Below are 15,745 nucleotides of genomic sequence, written 5' to 3'. Positions count from 1 at the left end.
ATGGGTTCTTATCTTAGATTGTAGAAGTAGACTGTGACCAAAGTAGGTGCATTCTTGGTCAGAAGCCAACTAACTTTTTACGGGCGAAATTCCTCAAGGGGCAGAAATGGCCCAGTTGATTAAAGACATCGCAAGATTTCAGAGGACATCCTGGTAGACTGCAGCTTACGGGACCTTCTACCTCATGCCCAACCCTTTGGTTGCGTTGCAGTAAACTTGAGTTTTCAGATGTATCTAGAGACGCTTTCTCGGCTGAGGATGGGGATGGGAAGATAAAGATTTGAGTTTGAGACCACTACATTCCCTGGCTGTTATCGATTATACTGGATAATGCAGAGTTGGAGAGACATACCGGCTCATCAGAGAGTCCTCCAGAGGGGCACGATTCTGACACGATATTGGTGCCGGCCGACAATTGGGTCCATGAGGTCCTACAATGTGTAACCTCAAAAAGAGCACCATAAGGGTATGTGCACACGACAACGCCAAATACGTCTGAAATTATGGAGCTGTTTTCTGGAGCTCCTGAATTTCAGACGTTTTTACAAGTGCACGCGTTTTTCGCGGCATCTTTTACTGACGTAATTGGAGCTGTTCTTCCTTGGAGTCAATGAAAAACGGCTCCAATTTATGTCCCAAGAAGTGTCCTGCACTTTTTTGCCGCGGGCGTAATTTTACGCGCCGTCTTTTGACAGCGACACGTAAAATGACAGCTCGTCTGCACAGAACATCGTAAGCAAGCAATGGGCAGATGTTTGCCGACGTATTGGAGCCGTCTTTTCAGGCGTAATTCGAGGCGTAAAATGGGATCGGCACAAACCCTGTTATAGCTCGGCCCGGGGGGAGGGGGGAATAAATATGTCACATTCTTGTGGCACAGGCGACGACTAAATTTCAATTTGATATTTTTGTGTGTTTAGTATGATATAGTTAAAGTAGCTGTTACTTAGACCCAAGAGCTTGCACTCTATTTTCTTCATAGTCACCCATGACCATTAATCAGGGATTTCTAGGAATCACTGACTAGTATTTTTAGGACTCGAGTGGAACCGTCATTCATTTGCAGCTGCCATATACCGAGCCGGTCGCATGTGAATACATTTCTCTTCTGCTACAATAAATCCCCGGCTGATTAACCTCCTCAACTCGCCTATGGATCTGAGCGCCGTATCGCACTCGTCTGTGCGCTGTCTACCTCCTTTGTACAAGCGGCACTTTTGTTTGGAGGCTTCAAAGCGCCGGGGGTTAATAGTGCACAAAGGGAATCGGTTTTATAACGGTATTAAGAGGCGAGCGCAGTATTAATGTTGATATAGCTTGCATCCTGACAGAGGAACACCCGCTCTCCGCCGGCGTCTCACAGCACGCTCTGCTATAGAAATTCACAGAAGACAATCGCTTCACTCCAAGGTTCTCATCTATTTTCCTGGTGTGTTCTAGATAAAGCTTGAAAGAAGAATCTGCCGTTTTATAGGATCTCGCAGTATAAACTGGAGCCGGTCGTAGCTGCGGAGGCTCACACGGACCAGACAACCCTCTACATCGGATATAATCGGCCTCATTTATGAGATCTGTAGTGCCAGGGCTATGTCCGGGTTAATGTGGGCCCTTGGAGGACAGGGGACTCCTCCATCTACTCCACCCTCAGCTTGACAAGCCTAGAACATGTTATCCAGATTTCTACGACCATCCCACCTTTAGTATTTGCCGAAGTTTGCCTGGAGCGGTCGCCAGTTATGACTGGTGCGCCGATTTGCCTCTTTTGCCAATCTGGCATCTCATTGGGTAAATGTATTTGCTGATAGTTACATATATGGTACATACATGTCAAATCCCTTCACCCAATGTGACGTGATGGTGGGTGGATCGGAAGTTAATTTGCGAATAAGCGAAACTGGAATCCGGCAGATTGAGTCGTTGTTCTCTGGTTGTCTAAGGATTGGCATTTGTGTATTGACCTTGGTGAATTTGTTCAGGAGAGCGGGTGCAAAAGATAATCGTTCTTCTAATGCCTGACTATAAGACTCAATTTATAAGTTAAAATAGACTTAAGTGTCTGTGCTTCCCTGGCGCCGCTTATCTCCAGGGAGAAACAAAGAATTGGGTGAGTTAAAATGCAACGTATTGGATGCAGACCCTAAAACACATTGTTGGCAGGATCTATAAACAGCAGCAGCACTGTCATCAGCACCCATCAAAGCTAGGCAGATATTGAAGCACACTCTGCCCAGGGGCAAACACTACAATGTGGCTGGCACTGTAAATGTTATGCCCAAAAGCATTAAAGAGCAGACAGTGGATGGTTCATTAAGGTCATATGGACAAGGGGCCCACTGAGAATCTGTTGTACAAGGGCCCACAAAAAAATAAACAGAATCTGGCCCCGGGCTGCAGGATCCAGAGACAGAAGCCTAATGTTTGTGGCCAGGTTCATGGCGTGACTGTGAAAAGGACTGATCATAGTGATGGCGACTTGTCTGATGCGGGAGCCGGAGTCCTCTAGGCCAATCAAAAGTTCCGAGAGGGTTCACATGTCACCACCTCCTAGTCGTTGGGTATATATATATATATATATATATATATATATATATATATACTGCAAGTATAAACCCTGTAGTCTCACAGCAGCGATACCTCAGCACAAATTTCTGCCAAGAGACATAAAAATGTACCTCATCACAGTCTGCGCTGCAGTTGAACACAAGCTACTGTTGTCTGTTATCAGCCAGTGGGTTTTAGTGGAATGAATGACAGGGAGCACTTTCCTGATCACTACTTTATATCACATATCTCCAGTGCTGAGAACTTTCAGAGACATTACATCATATGTGTGATTGATATCAGCCGCTCCTCTTATATCACTCCAGTACTATTATATCCTCCAGAGACATTACATCATATGTGACTGATATCAGCCGCTCCTCTTATATCACTCCAGTACTATTATATCCTCCAGAGACATTACATCATATGTGTGATTGATATCAGCCGCTCCTCTTATATCACTCCAGTACTATTATATCCTCCAGAGACATTACATCATATGTGACTGATATCAGCCGCTCCTCTTATATCACTCCAGTACTATTATATCCTCCAGAGACATTACATCATATATGTGACTGATATCAGCCGCTCCTCTTATATCACTCCAGTACTATTATATCCTCCAGAGACATTACATCATATGTGACTGATATCAGCCGCTCCTCTTATATCACTCCAGTACTATTATATCCTCCAGAGACATTACATCATATGTGTGATTGATATCAGCCGCTCCTCTTATATCACTCCAGTACTATTATATCCTCCAGAGACATTACATCATATGTGTGACTGATATCAGCCGCTCCTCTTATAACACTCCAGCACTATTATATCCTCCAGAGACATTACATCATATGTGTGACTGATATCAGCCGCTCCTCTTATATCACTCCAGTACTATTATATCCTCCAGAGACATTAGATCATATGCGACTGATATCAGCCGCTCCTCTTATATCACTCCAGTACTATTATATCCTCCAGAGACATTACATCATATGTGACTGATATCAGCTGCTCCTCTTATAACACTCCAGTACTATTATATCCTCCAGAGACATTAGATCATATGTGTGACTGATATCAGCCGCTCCTCTTATAAAACTCCAGCACTATTATATCCTCCAGAGACATTACATCATATGTGTGACTGATATCAGCCGCTCCTCTTATATCACTCCAGTACTATTATATCCTCCAGAGACATTACATCATATGTGACTGATATCAGCCGCTCCTCTTATAACACTCCAGTACTATTATATCCTCCAGAGACATTACATCATATGTGACTGATATCAGCCGCTCCTCTTATATCACTCCAGCACTATTATATCCTCCAGAGACATTACATCATATGTGACTGATATCAGCCGCTCCTCTTATAACACTCCAGCACTATTATATCCTCCAGAGACATTACATCATATGTGACTGATATCAGCCGCTCCTCTTATAACACTCCAGCACTATTATATCCTCCAGAGACATTACATCATATGTGACTGATATCAGCCGCTCCTCTTATAACACTCCAGTACTATTATATCCTCCAGAGACATTACATCATATGTGACTGATATCAGCCGCTCCTCTTATAACACTCCAGTACTATTATATCCTCCAGAGACATTACATCATATGTGTGACTGATATCAGCCGCTCCTCTTATATCACTCCAGCACTATTATATCCTCCAGAGACATTACATGATATGTGTGACTGATATCAGCCGCTCCTCTTATATCACTCCAGTACTATTATATCCTCCAGAGACATTACATCATATGTGACTGATATCAGCCGCTCCTCTTATAACACTCCAGTACTATTATATCCTCCAGAGACATTACATCATATGTGACTGATCTCAGCCGCTCCTCTTATAACACTCCAGCACTATTATATCCTCCAGAGACATTACTTCATATGTGACTGATATCAGCCGCTCCTCTTATAACACTCCAGTACTATTACATCCTCCAGAGACATTACATCATATGTGTGACTGATATCAGCCGCTCCTCTTATAACATTCCAGCACTATTATATCCTCCAGAGACATTACTTCATATGTGACTGATATCAGCCGCTCCTCTTATAACATTCCAGCACTATTATATCCTCCAGAGACATTACATCATATGTGACTGATATCAGCCACTCCTCTTATATCACTCCAGTACTATTATATCCTCCAGAGACATTACATCATATGTGACTGATATCAGCCGCTCCTCTTATAACAAACACTCCAGCACTATTATATCCTCCAGAGACATTACATCATATGTGACTGATATCAGCCGCTCCTCTTATAACACTCCAGCACTATTATATCCTCCGGAGACATTACATCATATGTGACTGATATCAGCCGCTCCTCTTATAACACTCCAGCACTATTATATCCTCCAGAGACATTACATCATATGTGACTGATATCAGCCGCTCCTCTTATATCACTCCAGCACTATTATATCCCCAGAGACATTACATCATGTGTGACTGATATCAGCCGCTCCTCTTATAACACTCCAGTACTATTATATCCTCCAGAGACATTACATCATGTGTGACTGATATCAGCCGCTCCTCTTATAACACTCCAGTACTATTATATCCTCCAGAGACATTACATCATATGTGTGACTGATATCAGCCGCCCCTCTTATAACACTCCAGTACTATTATATCCTCCAGAGACATTACATCATATGTGTGACTGATATCAGCCGCTCCTCTTATATCACTCCAGCACTATTATATCCTCCAGAGACATTACATGATATGTGTGACTGATATCAGCCGCTCCTCTTATATCACTCCAGTACTATTATATCCTCCAGAGACATTACATCATATGTGACTGATATCAGCCGCTCCTCTTATAACACTCCAGTACTATTATATCCTCCAGAGACATTACATCATATGTGACTGATCTCAGCCGCTCCTCTTATAACACTCCAGCACTATTATATCCTCCAGAGACATTACTTCATATGTGACTGATATCAGCCGCTCCTCTTATAACACTCCAGTACTATTACATCCTCCAGAGACATTACATCATATGTGTGACTGATATCAGCCGCTCCTCTTATAACACTCCATCACTATTATATCCTCCAGAGACATTAGATCATATGTGTGACTGATATCAGCCGCTCGTCTTATAAAACTCCAGCACTATTATCTCTTCCAGACATTACATCTTATGTGTGACTGATATCAGCCGCTCCTCTTATAACACTCCAGCACTATTATATCCTCCAGAGACATTACATCATATGTGTGACTGATATCAGCCGCTCCTCTTATAACATTCCAGCACTATTATATCCTCCAGAGACATTACTTCATATGTGACTGATATCAGCCGCTCCTCTTATAACATTCCAGCACTATTATATCCTCCAGAGACATTACATCATATGTGACTGATATCAGCCACTCCTCTTATATCACTCCAGTACTATTATATCCTCCAGAGACATTACATCATATGTGACTGATATCAGCCGCTCCTCTTATAACAAACACTCCAGCACTATTATATCCTCCAGAGACATTACATCATATGTGACTGATATCAGCCGCTCCTCTTATAACACTCCAGCACTATTATATCCTCCGGAGACATTACATCATATGTGACTGATATCAGCCGCTCCTCTTATAACACTCCAGCACTATTATATCCTCCAGAGACATTACATCATATGTGACTGATATCAGCCGCTCCTCTTATATCACTCCAGCACTATTATATCCCCAGAGACATTACATCATGTGTGACTGATATCAGCCGCTCCTCTTATAACACTCCAGTACTATTATATCCTCCAGAGACATTACATCATGTGTGACTGATATCAGCCGCTCCTCTTATAACACTCCAGTACTATTATATCCTCCAGAGACATTACATCATATGTGTGACTGATATCAGCCGCCCCTCTTATAACACTCCAGTACTATTATATCCTCCAGAGACATTACATAATATGTGTGACTGATATCAGCCGCTCCTCTTATAACACTCCAGTACTATTATATCCTCCAGAGACATTACATCATATGTGTGACTGATATCAGCCGCTCCTCTTATAACACTCCAGCACTATTATATCCTCCAGAGACATTACATCATATGTGTGACTGATATCAGCCGCTCCTCTTATATCACTCCAGTACTATTATATCCTCCAGAGACATTACATCATATGTGACTGATATCAGCCGCTCCACTTATATCACTCCAGCACTATTATATCCTCCAGAGACATTACATCATATCTGACTGATATCAGCCGCTCCTCTTATATCACTCCAGTACTATTATATCCTCCAGAGACATTACATCATATGTGACTGATATCAGCCGCTCCTCTTATAACGCTCCAGCACTATAATATTCTCCAGACACATTACATCATATGTGACTGATATCAGCCGCTCCTCTTATAACACTCCAGCACTATTATATCCTCCAGAGACATTACATCATATGTGTGACTGATATCAGCCGCTCCTCTTATAACACTCCAGTACTATTATATCCTCCAGAGACATTACATCATATGTGACTGATATCACCCGCTCCTCTTATAACACTCCAGCACTATTATATCCTCCAGAGACATTACATCATATGTGACTGATATCAGCCGCTCCTCTTATATCACTCCAGCACTATTATATCCTCCAGAGACATTACATCATATGTGACTGATATCAGCCGCTCCTCTTATATCACTCCAGCACTATAATATTCTCCAGAGACATTACATCATATGTGTGACTGATGACAGCCGCTCCTCTTATAACGCTTCCTCAGTATTATAAGTTAACGATTTTAGCTTTTTGGGCTTATTTAGGATTGTTGTGGCAACCATTTTGAGTAATTTATGAGAATATTTTTTACTCATTTAAAAGCTTACAACACTGGTGAGAATGTCGTAGGTTCTATATAATTTCACAAAAACATACACGCACATATACATAAACACCTACAGATAGTATACTATATACAAATATACACATAAATTACATAAATACATTACATAGATACACACATTTTATTACAATCAATCAAACACAATGCATAAATACACACATAATACATTATACATACACACACACACACACACACACACACACACACACACACACACACACTAATATAACACACATAATACATTATACATACACACACACACACACACACACACACACACACACACACACACTAATATAACACACATAATACATTGATATATACATAAGTACAGATATAAAATACATTCTAAATATATATATAAACATTCATACACACATACAACCTGCATAATACATTCCTATATGATACATACACACTTACATAATACACACATATATATCACTTCCTACACACAGACCTGATCAGCGGCTCTCCCTTTCCTACAGTATTTCACATTTATCATGTCGGCCCTGGTCCTGTATGTTCTCCTGTGTTTATAAATCAATCATCCACGTCTAGAAATATAAATAGTAATAAGATATAAAATCAGAAATGTCTCCCTCTCTAAGGAGCCTGCGCCAAACTGTTTACTGTCTGTCACCAAGATAATTGCGGCTGATGACAAGTCATTAACAGAAAGGAGGAGGTTGTGCAAAATAAACCCTAAGATATTCACACGTTCTTATTATTCCTCGGCAGAATATAGTGTAATATGTCTATCAGTCTGTGATTTCTATCTAATTATCCATCAATAATATCTATCTATCTATCTATCTATCTATCTATCCATCTATCTCATATCCATCTATCTATCTATCTATCTATCTATCTATCTATCTATCTATCTATCTATCTATCTATCTATCTATCTATCTATCTATCTATCTATCTATCTATCTATCTCATATCTATCTATCTATCTCATATCTATCTATCTATCTCATATCTATCTATCTATCTCATATCTATCTATCTATCTATCTATCTATCTATCTATCTATCTATCTATCTATCTATCTATCTATCTATCTATCTATCTATCTATCTATCTATCTATCTCATATCTATCTATCTATCTATCTATCTATCTATCTATCTATCTATCTATCTATCTATCTATCTATCTATCTATCTCATATCTATCTATCTCATATCTATCTATCTCATATCTATCTATCTCATATCTATCTATCTATCTATCTATCTATCTATCTATCTATCTATCTATCTATCTATCTATCTATCTATCTATCTATCTATCTCATATCTATCTATCTATCTATCTATCTATCTATCTATCTATCTATCTATCTATCTATCTATCTATCTATCTATCTATCTATCTATCTATCTATCTATCTATCTCATATCTATCTATCTCATATCTATCTATCTCATATCTATCTATCTCATATCTATCTATCTCATATCTATCTATCTATCTATCTATCTATCTATCTATCTATCTATCTATCTATCTATCTATCTATCTATCTATCTATCTATCTATCTCATATCTATCTCATATCTATCTATCTATCTAATATCTATCTATCTATCTATCTCATATCTATCTATCTATCTCATATCTATCTATCTATCTATCTATCTATCTATCTATCTATCTATCTATCTATCTATCTATCTATCTATCTATCTATCTACCCATCCATCCAATCCCTCTCTCTCTATCATCTCAGACATCGGTTTATATAAGGCTGGGTTCACACTTTGCTATATGTGACAAAACTGCGCACCTCTTACCATGAATTGCTGTGGTTTTGTGATGTAGCTGTTGGCTGTGTGGTTTTTACATGTAAACACGTTAAAAAGGTCTTTCTGCAGCCAATAACCGTACTGCAAAACCAAGGACCGTGTGCGTTTATGCTGCACTTTTTGGGCCGCGCTGCACACCACTGCAATGTGTGGACCCAGCCTAAGACCCTGTTCACATCATGTATTTGCCCTTTAAGCCACTCACGGGGAAAAAAAAAGCTGCATGTCCTTTCCTGCCACGGTTCCGCCTCTGAGCTCCCATTGAAATCAATGGGAGGCAAAAAAACAAAAACGTTTTTAGTTGCGTTTTTTGCCTGCAGTCCTCAATGGCCGTGGGTGAAAACTGCGGCAAGAAAGTGCAGGCAGGTCAAAATCTGCCTCAAAATTCCTGAATTTGAGGCAGATATTTTCTGCCTGCCAAATACTCGTGTGAACAGGGCCTAAGTCGTCCTCTTCTGTCAACTTGTCAAAAAATCTGTTTAGCCATTTTTATCAATTAAATCTGTTTCTGGGTGACAACCAATATGGGTGCCATGGGATTGACACTCCGCTATCCTAGCTTCCTGATGGGAAAATAAGTAAGAGAGCGAGCGATGTTTTACTAAGCAAATTTGCCACTCCGGATTGGGTGCCTGTAATGTCGGCCATATTGGTTGTCACCCAGCTTTCCCAGGAAGAGACAAAACTAAGTAGAAATGACAGTAGAAGAAAATGTGTTGCTGCGTACTGCGCTCCTCCCTGCACATGGACCGCAGAGAAGAATTCAATCATTGCGGCTTCGCTCTTTGTTTTTGCTGAGTGTGACCCCGGCAATCTCTTTAGTAAGCCACGGTTCACTAGACTGGCACATAGCAGCCGTCCTCCGATGGAAGGAGAGCGGGCGAGAAAAAAAAAAAAAAAATCATCAACCAGATGGAAGCGTTACATTTTTGTTTTTTTTGAGCGGCTTTTATGGCGTCGTTTAGGATGATTCTGGAGATGTTTATATTTTGCAACTTTGTAGCAAAGATGTTTAAAGTAGGGGGAGGGGAGGGGGGAGGTTTTTTTAGGATATTTTATAGTTATGATATTTTGATAATTGGCAAAAGTAAAAAAGGGAGTTTGTTGAGGTTCCAGCGATGGTGGTAACAGTGAAGTTACTTCTGAGGCTCAATAAATGTGTCCAGATCAGTGGTAAGAGCATCGCAGCCCAAACTAAACAACACAAGAGGGAATATCTTTTTAGTGAAATCATTTCCTTTTCTTAATCAAAAGATGACAGCTTCAGCGTAGAACTTCCATCTGTAGCGGACCGCGGATACACTCTGCACTATTTCTTTCCACGATTGATACAATAACATTTGTTTCTCACACTGAGATTCTGGCTACGAATTTTGCAGATATCAGGCAATTGCTCAAAGAACAATTCCCCAATGTACTGATATTATTGGAAACATGCAAGACTGCAAAATAAGCCTTAATCCCCTACAGCAGGGCTCCGCAACCTTCGGCACTCTAGAAACTACAAACCCCAACATGCCCTGATAGATTTTGCCTGGAATCATAAAGCCTTTCGCTGTCAGGGCATGCTGGGAATTGGAGTTTCTCAACAGCTAGAGAAAGTGCCAAAGGTTGCTGACCCCTGCCCTACATGTTGGCAACATACATATCATTGGGAAGGACCCTTGTGGCCCTTTAAAAAGAGCCCTTAATGAGCGTGGTATGTTCGCCATATGATCACGCCGCACTTCTTTGCTGCAAGTTCCAGGTCTCTTGTAGGGGGTGTGAGGGCATGAATCAGCACCAGGGGGCCCATTTACATTTTTAGTTTATTTCTGCTTCTAAATAATTGATTACACTTCTCATCTATAATTATAATAACGTACTATAGGCGGCTGCTTTTTAAAGGGGGTTTCCATTTTGATATAAATAAAGCCTATTCACTGTATAAGGAAAAGTTCTGCATCTTTCTAATATACTTTGTGTCTCAATTTCTTACTATTTTCAAGATCTCTGCTCAGGGTCAAAGAATGGAAACATTGTTTACATAGAGGGGCTAAAAATCCATTATGATCATGTACTGCTGACTACACTGTGACGAGCCATACAGCTTTTTTACCCTCTGAATGTTAACAAACATATTTCCATTCAACCAAAGCAAACAGAAATCTTGAAAATAGTCAGCAACAGGAACCAAAGTTTACTAGAAAGTTGTAGAACTTTATTAGCATATAACTGTAAATCCCCGCTAATAGATTCTGCAAATTAGGTCAAAAGTGAATCTATACTTAAAGGGGTAGGTCATAAGTATATGATCGTTGCGGGTCGGACACCTGGACCCCGCACCGATCAGCTTCTCCGGCTACGTGACTTTCATGCCGAAAGCAGTTGGCTCCGGTCACGGAATAGCGGCCGAGCCGCAGCACTGTTCAAGTGAATAGGAGCAGAACTGCAGCTCTGCAGCAGGGCCGCTATGCTGTTTACGGAGCCAACTGCTTCCGGCTCCGTACATTGCATACTGTGCAATAAGTTCCGGTGCCCGTAGCTGATCGGTGAGGGGTCCGGGTCTCAGACCTGCCCCGATGATATACTGATGACCTATCAGGTGGATATCTCATCAGTTGTCCGGTAGTGGAAAACCCCTTTAAAGGGGTTCTAGAGGATCAAAAAACATATCTGCTTTCTTCCGAACACAGCACCACACCTATCCACAGGTTGTGTGTGGTATTGCAGCTGAGCCCCATTCACTTCAGCTGAGCTCCAATACCAGACACAACCCATAGACAGCTGTGGTGCTGTTTCTGGAAGAAGGCAGCCATGTTTTTCTAATCCTGTAAAACCCTTTGGCTGGATTCACACGAGCATGTTCGGTCCGTAAAGGACGGAACGTATTTCGGCCGCAAGTTCCGGACCGAACACACTGCAGGGAGCCGGTCTCCTAGCATCATAGTTATGTACGACGCTAGGAGTCCCTGCCTCGCTGCCGGACAACTGTCCCGTACTGTAATCATGTTTTCAGTACGGGGCTAGAGTTCCACGGAGAGGCAGGGACTCCTAGCGTCGTACATAACTATGATGCTAGGAGCCCGGCTCCCTGCAGTGTGTTCGGTCCGGAACTTGCGGCCGAAATACGTTCCGTCTTTTACGGACCGAACACGCTCGTGTGAACCCAGCCTTTAAGTACTGTGATGCTACAATCTCAGCAAGGCTATAGGTTGATGACTGGAGAAGCACTCTGCCTCCTGGAAAACCATGCTGGGTCTTGTAGTTCGTTTTATAGAACAACATGGCCAGTCTCCCCTTCACAAGGCGGCCGGTAAAGTTACTTTTTCCGCTGCTGAATTACTGCACAAACCTCCGTTCATCGCCAGTTCTCTCAATAAAGAGATTTTCTGGAAGCGCTAAAAGTGTTTAGTAATCAAAAACAATACATTCTTTTAACTTTAAAAAAAAAAAAATGTTCCAGTGAACTGGGATGAAATAATCTGTGCGTGTGTGGGCCACAAATGTGCAGAATGCAAACATTTCATAATAAACATGTTTCAATGAATGTCCTTGGCTTGATAGGCCGGGAGATAGGACATGCTGGGTTAATTAATGTGAACTCATGAAAATAAACTGCACTCCCTCAACCTCCCAACGAAGAAAAAAATCAAAAATCATTGCCCGCTGTGGTGTAGATGTGATGAAGGGTTAAATACGTGTTGGCTTGTAAACTCCCACGTTGGGTCAAGGGACTAAGAATTCCCATACAGACCGTTTGGTTTCCAAATGATTACTTTATAAAGCTACAATTCGGGCAGTTTCACATGAGTATAATAAAAACGCATTTCTGCGCACGTATTACGGCCGCAAACCCCAGCCCAACCGTGCATCTGATTACCCGAAATTACATCGACATAAGTCCCTATGATGCTGTAAGTACAGGGCATTAGACCTGCGCTCTGATGGGATTTGTGGTCGTAATAAGTGCGCAGAAGTGCGCTTGTATTACGCTCATGTGAAACTGGCGGATTTATTATTTTATATTGCAATGACAATGTCGTCCTATTGAATGTGTTCACAGATACATATATAGTAGCAAAAATTGCCAAATTAAAACGTAAAGAACTGGAGTGGATTCATAGATTAGATTGTTTACATCCAAGGGGGTTGAATGTTGTTTTTAAAGTTGGGGTGGTTCTCAACTAAATGGGTACAGTGATTGTGTTTTTTCTCTGTTGTGCCATGCATGGTCTTTCACTGTCGTTTGCTACTATATATGTATCTGTGAACACATTCAATAGGACGACATTGTCATTGCAATATAAAATAATAAATTTTATTAACATATCCATAAATTCTCTAAAAATTTTTGTCATTTTTTCAGATTCCGACATTGGGCTGGATTCTTTCCTCTGGGTTTTGGAGTCCTTATAGAACTGTTTTCATCATCTATATGCGGCCATTTACATCTGGTCAACTTGGTCCGTTTTTTTGTTTCAACAATGGGGGCAATATAATATGACTTTTTGACATCCTTCCAGGGATAGCTACCATGGTAGTGGGCTTATAGTATATTCAGGGGAGTATCTACATGTGTACACACATTGTGACATTATTACATTGTTCATTTTATATTTTGAGGCGTTATGCCTCTAATACTTATACATTTAGATGGACACATATTTATTGCATATATACAATAACATAATACAGTATAAGCATTCTTTTACAATGTGTGTTGCTGCTGATTAACTCCCCCATTCTAACATTTTCGGACTATGTATCCGGGTGTATACCTAATAAATATACATAAACAATATATGGCCACATTATTAATCCCATACTAAATGTTTATTGCTGATAAAATCCTCTGTTTGAAACATTTTCTGACCTGTTGTTCCATTCTAGTTTAGTTCCTGGACGTGATATGTTTTTCCAGGGTGTAAAATGGCCGCCGCGTACTGGAATTCATACTGCGCATGCGCGAAATTATGATAGCAAATTCTGGCCAAGATGGCTGCCGTGCTATCGAATGCGCATGTGCGGGAATAGCCACCCGCGATCCCGCGGGATTTCGCTATGCATTGCAAACAGGAATGATAGTCTCATTACACAGGTGTGCAATTCATTTGTACACACACTGGACAGCTGAGACCTAGAGGAACGAGCCCTGGTTAGGGTTTTCTGCTATTGACAACTTTGAATGTTTTTATTATATACATCTGGGTGAGTCATTATGTCATTAACACTTTAATGCACCTAGGACTGTCTTTTTTCTGTACCAGTCCCTTATCTATCACTTTGTATATTCACATGTACACTGGCATTCATATTTATCTTTTAATATTGTATTTTGTTTTTTGTATCATCTATTTTATATTGGATTTTGTCTTAATCACTGTTTAATTTCAATTGGGCTTTGCAAGCCTTTATATACTTATGACTTGATGTGTGTTTTTATGCTTGAAAAAAGTCCAGTTGGACTGAAACGTCGCATGGGTGAATAAATAGCTCTTGCTCTTTTTGGAAGTGCTGCCTCTGTCCATTTTTTGTCTGCTTGATATCCAGGACCGTGGACCAGGTCTATTTGAGGCGTGCACCCACTTGCAGTCCAGTGCTGTGGAATCTTTACGTTTTGTATCATCATTACATTGGACACCCTTGATAGATACTCTTATAAGTCCATAATTAGAACCTACTGTATCTTCCATCTATCTGGGTAAAGGCTCTTCCATAAATAATAGTTCTGGTGGAAAAGGCCTAACAAAGCAATGTATTGACTATGTCTCAGTGAACCATACACATGCCCATCTAATGTGCGTCTATATTGGGCAGTACATCCGTTACAATGGAGCTTTACAGACTTTTTAGACCAAGAATGACTCATAAAGCACCAATAGTAGTGTTTAATCCATTCTGCTTAGGGTCTTCTTAAGTCAAAATGTCCATCTTGCATAGTCACAGACCTTAGACCTTCTCATGGGGTAACACATAGACCTTTTACAAGAACTAGGTGGATATGCTAAATGGACAGTTCCAACAGTAAGAATAACCTTTTATTTGCACCTCTTCCCCCTCCGTTACTAAATTTGACATTGTCCAATTGGAAGATGTTGATGGTAACTACAGTATAGTCTTAAAGCTGGTCTCTGAGGAACTCATGAGGTCCTAACTCATTGTGCTCCAACATTGTCCTGGCTATGGGACCTAGAACTCACCTTGTCCCTGTCGTGATGAGACCCATTCGTACATCTCTAGTATACCACACTCTTCTTAGATCATTCCACCCAAGTCAAGAACCTAAGATCTTAGGGTATGTTCACACAAGGTCATTACGTCCATAATTGACGGACGTATTTCGGCCGCAAGTACCGGACCGAACACAGTGCAGGGAGCCGGGCTCCTAGCATCATAGTTATGTACGACGCTAGGAGTCCCTGCCTCGCTGCC

The 15,745-nt window shown here is 40.8% G+C and overlaps 1 protein-coding gene and 1 long non-coding RNA gene across 7 annotated transcripts in view; one reads left to right on the top strand and one right to left on the bottom strand.

Moving 5' to 3' along the window:
• The window catches only part of ZNF536 (zinc finger protein 536), a 575,107-nt gene that overhangs the window by 200,901 nt on the left and 358,461 nt on the right, over nt 1–15,745 (top strand). The window lies entirely within an intron of this gene.
• LOC142661126 (uncharacterized) overlaps nt 1–15,745 on the bottom strand; it is an 81,488-nt gene that overhangs the window by 23,063 nt on the left and 42,680 nt on the right. The gene's annotated exons all lie outside the window — the stretch shown is intronic.

Source organism: Rhinoderma darwinii, chromosome 9, assembly GCF_050947455.1.
Source record: "Rhinoderma darwinii isolate aRhiDar2 chromosome 9, aRhiDar2.hap1, whole genome shotgun sequence".
NCBI lineage: Eukaryota > Metazoa > Chordata > Amphibia > Anura > Rhinodermatidae > Rhinoderma > Rhinoderma darwinii.
The sequence above is the reverse complement of the archived record's forward strand: the minus strand, read 5'-3'. Positions and strand labels throughout refer to the sequence as shown.